Raw genomic sequence first — 7,967 nt, 5'->3', positions numbered from 1 at the left:
TTATGGCATTGCACTGTAGTGCACAAATTTTCCTTCGGTAAAGTTATTTAAAGCTAGTTTCTGATGTCAAAAACGACCTCCGATAGTTTTTTAATTAATCGATTTTATTATATATAAATTTAATTAATTAGGGGAGTCGGAAATCGCAATTAAAATCTTAATTTTTTAAAAATATTTAAAAATATACGCGAATTTCGAATTCACCCTACTTTAAACCCTTGTCCTCCCGAGACGTCTATTAGAATGCCCCGGGAAATCAAACTGCAGCTGTGTTCAAGGTCACCCAGCTGTGTAAACAATGACTCATCGGTGTTAAATTTCGCAGAAAGGCGAGACAAAGGAAAATAAAATTTGAAGCTTTTTCTTCAAAATTAACGCATTTCTTTCGTTTTTTTCGGTTTTAAGTATTTTTTACGTTTAATTAAATTAATATCAAAAATATCAATGTCCTTAAGGGGTTAAATTTCAATGGATTTGACAGCATTTTATCCATGGAATACTGCCTTAGCTGGTATGTGTCCGTCTCTAAACAGGGATTAAGACACCATCTAGCGGCAAAATTTAGCAACACTAAACGACCCTCTTTTCGAAGCGAAAAGTTCAGAGTGCGATAGCTTTCTTATCTCGTAAGCAACGAGTGAAGCAATGATAAAGCAGGGGTCGCGCTGTATAAAGAAACGCGGCCAAGTCTATTTGGTTGCGTGGACTATGTCACGTTTCTATATTCAGAATACAAGTAGAAATTACTTTTAGGAGACTTGTACAGTACGCGAATTCATATTAAATAGATTTACCTGAAAGTAACTTCTACTGAAATTTAGTATTTACAATATAAAAACTTAAAACAAACTTACAACCACCAGCTACATGCAATCGTTGGCAGCGCTGCTTATTTGGAGACGAGCGCACCCTTTCGGCAATTAGTAAATACTCAAATATTAGCCTTTTTTTTATTTTTCTTCTAATGAATTACTTTTTTATATATATTTACGAAAAATAATAATAATTGAACGAATTCGAAAATAATATTATTTTTTTTCATTTTTTGGACTCTCCGGGAATAAAGGACCATTTTAAGGCCCGTGATTTTTTAAAAAGCAAGGCTCACAATGAGGCGGCCGAGTTTTTTTTTTTTTAACTTTTCTCGTCCTGTAGGCACTAAGTGGGCATCTTTTTAGCAGGCCCACACTAGAACGGCCGGCTAAAATAAACAACCATATGAACACTGGTAACTCTCCTCAGTTTACTTATCAGGAAGTAAATAATGCGATTAGAAGACTAAAAGAAGGCAAATCTCCCGGCATTGATGGCATAACTGCCAAAATTGCAAAACATATTTGGGAAATGATTCCACAACAACTTGTACAATTGTACAATGTCTGTTTATTCACAGGCATTTTTCCTACCAGATGGAAAATTGCGAAAATAGTTCCTGTCCCTAAACCCAACAAGCCCAGTGAAACAAGACCAATCTCTCTATTACCTATTTTTGGAAAAGTACTTGAGCGTCTATTAACAGATCGATTAACCTGGATGGTTGAGAAAAACAACATACTTTACAATACGCAATTTGGCTTTAGGCAACAAATTTCCACCAGTGATGCAATAAATCATGCAGTACATAACATCAAAAGTCTACTTGAATATAACAAGTACGTATTGGCCATTAGCTTAGACATATCCAAAGCTTTCGACAGTGCGTGGTGGCCGTTTGTGTTACATCAAATAAGAAATACAGCCTGCCCAGCTGACATTTATAATATATTTGTAAGTTATTTAAGTAATCGCAAAGCCATTCTTGAATACGGTGCACACACGACAGAAAGAGAAATTGTCTGTGGATGTCCCCAAGGGTCTGTTTGCGGTCCGTTATTATGGAACCTAACATTCAATGCCTTTTTTGGAGAAAACTTTGGGCAAGATGCAACGACAGCTTACGCGGATGATGTCTTAATAATGATTGGAGGGCGGTCTAGAGCAATCTTGGAAAAACGCGGAAATGATATTCTTGCAAAGATCCATCTATGGGGTATGAAACATAAGCTGAAATTTAATCCTGCAAAAACTATCGGTATTGTATTTAATAAACCAAGGAATCCAAACCTATACCTTCGAACCCCTACAATAAAAATGAATAATCAATCCATTAAAATCAAAAAATCCATCAAATATCTTGGAGTTTGGCTGGACTTCAGACTTGGGTGGGATGAACACATTTCGTATGTTGCCAAAAGGACTTCTTTCATTTTTCAAGCTTTCTCTGAAATAGCGCGTAAAAACTGGGGTCTATCTTCTGAGGCAATTAGTATCATCTATAATCAAATTTATATCCCCATCATTACATACGGTTGCTGCAGTTGGGGTAAAGCTATTCACAAAGTACATCTTAGTAGAAAATTGATATCATCTCAAAGGAAAGCTCTACTTTTATTAACTAGGGCATACCGGACAGCTCCTAACTGTAGTTTGCAAGTAATTTCCAGAAAGCCACCAATAACTGAGATTATTCAAATGGAATATAATCTTCAACAGCTCAAAATGGGAAATGATATTTCTACTTCCACATGTGACTTCAGTTACAGCATTTATGAACATCCAAGTCCCATCAACACCAGTCTACCGCCTAACATCAACAATTTTATTAGTATTGATTCACCCATCTTTTCTGATTTACAGATATACACTGATGGCTCTGGCATAAACGACTCTATTGGATGTGCTTTTGTCGCATATTGTAACGAAGTAGAATTTTACAACCAGAAAGGGAAATTACATAAACTTTGCACTGTATTCCAAGCTGAATTATTCGCGATCTACATAGCTACCCAATGGACCGAGCATAATTTTACTAGAAAGAACATCCACATTCTTAGTGACTCTTTCTCTGCCATACAGGTCATTTGCAGTAAACAGTTACATCCGATTGCCACAAATATTCGCAACCTAATTAATAATTCTCATAATAACTACATCATTTCTTGGACCAAAGGACACCAAGGTATGGTAGGAAATGAACGTGCAGATCAACTAGCGAAGGAAGCTGCTACTGACGATTCATTAGACACCATATATAACAAGATTTGCAGAAGAGGAATTAAAAAACTATTATATGAAGATCTTTTAAACCGATGGCAACTCAACTGGGACTGCAAACATAATGACACGACTTTTAAATTTATACCTAACGTCAAGGAATATCATAATAAATATAAATGGGTAATTCCAAGTTTCCCCCTTACTCAATTTCTTACCGGACATGGCAAATTTTCAAATTATCTACATCGATTTGTGAATAAGCAAAATGATCTGTGTGCCATATGCGGACAACCGGACAGCGTCGACCATTATCTTTTTACCTGTATTTCTCTCGAAAGAGAACGTTTAGAACTAAAAATCATTGCTCATAGATATAACCTCAACTGGCCATGCAAACATGAAGATCTCATAAAAAATAAAGAAATTTTTTCTTCCTTTCTTCTACTAGTTAAACGCCATGAGACTATAGCAACCTACGCAACTAGGGAATAATTCTTAATTTCAATTACTTTTACCTTACTTGATAAACTTGTTTATTTTCTTGAAAACTTCTTGTAGTCTTGTTCTTTTATTCGGTTTTTGAAAGTCCTATTATTGTTGTTGGATTCGCTATATTCGACATAGTTTTGAGGTTAACTCTCTTGCATTTTCTGTCGTCAATTGTTAACGACCCTTTTCTTACATTTGCCACTTTGCTGAATTGTCAGAGGACTTGACAGATGAAAATGTTTTACTACCATATAAAGGCTTCGATGGATACGTGATTATTAAAAACATTCAACATACTTTGATCACTATGTCTCATCTATGACCTTTGTGTTCAGTCAACGTGTTTATTATCTTCATAATAATCGAATACATAACTCATCACAGTCAGTTCGCAAGAAGAATTGCAAAGTCTCCTGGCCAAATAAATTGCTTCAGTGCAGAATCATGGATGTCTTATACACATTGTCTCTGACGTAGATACGTGAATTAACATAAGATATCTTGGATACATTGTACCGCAGACACGTGACATTTATAAAAGAAGTGTGGATTATGGATATCTTGAAAACATTGTTTGAGCTGTAGACAAGTGACCTTAATTGAACCTTGTGTCCTTATTCTAAACCGTTTGCTTTCTCAGCGCCTCTACTGCAATATGTGTTTTCTCCATTTGAGAAAGGACATGACATTTGGATGCAGCCTATGTGCTGTAACGATAGAGACGTGCTAGGCAATTATCTGAGCCCATCTTGTAGTAACAATCAATGCCTACTGCAAGTCTAAGGAAACTTTGCATTGATGTGACTGGATAAGACCATTATCGATGTGATTGGATAAGAATACGCCGTTGGATTAGAAAAGCAGTGTTCAACTTTGCGACTTGGCTTCATAAACTTTTGCTGGTTGATAGTCTGAGTGATCTAAACATCTGTGTGATAAGAATACACCATCCAATCAGGAAAATACTGTGCAACATGCAACTTGGTTCCATAAACTAGTGATGGTCGATAGTCTGTGTTATCTAAATATCTGTTATGAAGTATACACGGCTTCAACATTGATGAGCTTCGACAAAACTTACCACCAAACTAGAAAAACTGTGCTGTGGACACTCGGCCTCAAGATTTCATAACATTCTGTTTGTATTACGATTAGAATACAACACGCTCAGTTTATTGTTATATAGCATAAGTTTAGTTTTAAGATAGTCATAAGTTTAGTTTTAAGTTAGTTTTAGTTAATTTTCGTTCACCTCTATTTTATCTTATGTACTGTACTTTCTTTTTAATAACCTGCATGACAAGCTGTAAGATTATATCTATATTGGTACACCCAACACCTGTATAACCATTTCTATTCATTACCACGGTATCGATTTGTAAAATTCATACTGATATTGTATAACTTGTTTACTTTGTCTTCCTACAATTTGTCAAGCGGTTTTATCATTTGTAAATTATATTTTCATATAAAAAATTGTATATATATTTCTCAGCTATGTATAATACGGTACTGGGAATGCACCTGCAAGGTGCCTAATAAAGAATAAGTAAGTAAGTAAGTAGAACGGCCGGGTGGTGAGAGACCACCCTTAAAAATTTTTGGGGTTTTCGACCGGTCTGGATATGATCCCGGATACCCCACAGCGGTAGGCTACCGTGTCGACCGCTCGGCCATCCGACAACAAAAGTCGATATCGTACGAAACAAGAATTTATTTCGCGATCCCGTTTCAAGCTTACGATAACCGCGACAAGTGTTTACCAATTGATTGCTCATTCGCCATATCTTAAACTAACTTAATTAAAACTATAAGTAACGGAAACACAAGGGAAGAGAAGTGAGGAAGTCGAGGAGCAGAGCATTACCTCTGGCTCTGAAATGATGGATATGAACGATATCGGGGCTTTTCTTTGTATAATGTCGAAACAGTATGGTATCGAGCGATTTTTCATCTCGTTGACAAATCTTCAAAAATTTTATTTATTTCTCTCGTCATTATTCAATTCTCACCATCTCCAAGATCTTGGTTATCATCTTCCGGATTCATACATTGAAAAATAACCTTACCCCTCACCAAATAATGTGTTATTTCCCCATACACACTGTATGCCCTCGTTTCCCTTCTATACAGAGTGATTCAAAAGTCACAGAAATTTTAAAAAATTAATAACTCACAAATTATTTACGGTAAGATGGTGCGGTTTACACAGAAATGCTTAGAAGCGGGATTTTTTGAGGTGTAATAAAAATTTTGGTACTAAAGTTTATATATATAATATATACAGCAGAGCGTCGTTTATCTGAATCAATTGGGGACTGGGGTTGTTCGGATAACCGATTATGTACGAAAAAATATATTAATTTATCCCGTGTTGACATTTTTCTCCGTTGCGTGTCGCTTCGCGTTGAATTTTCGTCAATGTTAAGCCTAACGAAGACTATTGTATCGTTAATTTAAAAATTATTTTTTTATTTTGTACGAACAAAATAAATATATTGAAAAATATAAAAACAATAAAAAATTATACTTCAGATGTCAATTTAGTATCAAAAACGTAAAATATTTGAGTAGCCGAAGACATAGCCAAAGATTACAGCGCCACAGCACTGGCGAAAATTTAAATTTGTCGACTGGAATTCCTTCGGATAACCGACCTTCGGATAAACGATGCTCTACTGTATTACCACTGATATACATATATGCCTAGAGAAGAATAAAACACCAAATAGTTAATACTGTAGTCTACTACTACTACTGAAAAGTCGCCAATAGGTGCATGTTCAAGCTTATCCATAACACTTCATTTTAAATATGAAAAATAAAAATAGTATCAGCTTCAAGATGAATTACTGCTGAATAAAATCAATATAAAAATGATCAGTGATAGTAAGAAATAGTTTTCAAAAACAATAAACATGGAGAGAACTCATCACAACCTATTGTTTGTTGGAATTATTAACTTGACTTTGTCAAATAAATAATTTCAAAATAAATTGAGGAAGTTAAAAATTAAAAAGAACATACCTAGGGCTGGATTTGTATGTAATCTATATAAGCTAGAGCCTCCATTTTTACATTATTTGGTGGTGGGAAAAAACCTATTCTATGTTAAGAGTAGAGCAAGTATTTAGTTTAATTAAATGACTTTCACAATTGCAGAAAACTGACTGCATCTATTAATATGGCAGTTAGGGCTATCCATGAATTACATCTGTATTTTTCTAGAAATTTTTACTCCTCACCATTGTCCCAATTTGTCCAAGTTTCTGTAACTCTCTCCCCTCTTCGGAAGTCCAACAAAACTCAATCCCCTTCAAAATCTTTATCAGTTTATCAATAATAAAATGCATAAACTGTATAAAATATATTGAAATAAAACGAATGTCCATTGACGTTAAACCCCTCTCCCTCCCTTCGGTGGATATCATTTACGGATGGCCCCTTTAGATGTTTGTCTACCACTCAAGGATACTCAAAAAAGACTACAGGAATTTTTTGGAGGTCTTTCCTCCTTAATATGTAAGGCCCCATAGCCTACCTCACCATCCAGTCGCCCCATTGTGGACCAAACCAAACCCACAATGAGCTTGATGAAAAAAGTATGCTCTCTTAGTGCCCAGTGTGAAAAGAATAAAAAAAAAAAACAGTACACTTTTATGTATTTCTGAGACCATGTCTTTTTTTCTTTGTTTTTTCTTCACTACTAGGTGCATCGGCTTATGGAAGATTAATAAAGATGATGTAAAATGCCTTGTGTCTATTAATGCACCTAGTAGTGAAGAAAAAAACAGTACACTTTTAGACTGTAATTTCTAGAGGTGGTAATTCCAGTTTCACTTCTGGAATGTAGAACTAGAAGGCTAAATGATTTCGTACAACCAATATGTTTCATTGGAACTGTTGGACCATGGGGAAAACAGATTACCATAAAACCTGAATACCTTACCCCTCTTCTCATTTCATCCCCTCTTATTAACTCAAACAATTTGTAGTTCCAACTGGAACTCTCTTGAAACTCAGTGTGAAACTGTTCCTAGTAGTTTTGAGGAAATATCCATCCTAATGGAACTATCCATTTCTAGTAATTTCTTACCTTGAACAATTTTCACTATATTAAACACAGCTTGAACACCCTTTGTAGATTCAGAATGACACTTTAATTTCAAGAAAATACTGTCTAATGTTTTCAATCAAGAGTGATCTTTATCGGGTCGTGTTCCTATTTCATCCATACATTTTTTATCAATATAGATTGAAAACATCATTCAATATATATTTTTTCAAAATGGAAGTTTGGTTCTGGATCTATAAAGCTCTGTTTACTGTACTATTATCCAATGAGAAGCAGTTAAGTTAAATATTTATATTTATGTATTGTATGAAAATTTGATACTATGTTGTTATAATTGATAAATTAAAATGTTAAAGATACTAAAAAT

The 7,967-nt window shown here is 34.8% G+C and overlaps 1 protein-coding gene across 1 annotated transcript in view; it reads right to left on the bottom strand.

Annotated features, from left to right (window-relative positions):
* LOC111631029 (piggyBac transposable element-derived protein 4-like) overlaps window positions 1-931 on the bottom strand; it is a 60,848-nt gene extending 59,917 nt beyond the window's left edge. Inside the window, exon 1 of the mRNA XM_023375220.1 lies at window positions 855-931. The gene's annotated coding sequence lies outside the window, so the exon portion shown is untranslated. The remainder of the gene's footprint in view (window positions 1-854) is intronic.
* Window positions 932-7,967: the final 7,036 nt, after the last annotated feature.

This window comes from Centruroides sculpturatus, unplaced genomic scaffold (assembly GCF_000671375.1).
Source record: "Centruroides sculpturatus isolate CEXI.00-Female unplaced genomic scaffold, Cexi_2.0 scaffold596, whole genome shotgun sequence".
In the NCBI taxonomy this organism is placed as follows: Eukaryota; Metazoa; Arthropoda; class Arachnida; order Scorpiones; family Buthidae; genus Centruroides; species Centruroides sculpturatus.
Note: the sequence above shows the minus strand (reverse complement) of the source record. Positions and strands in the feature narration are given on the sequence as shown.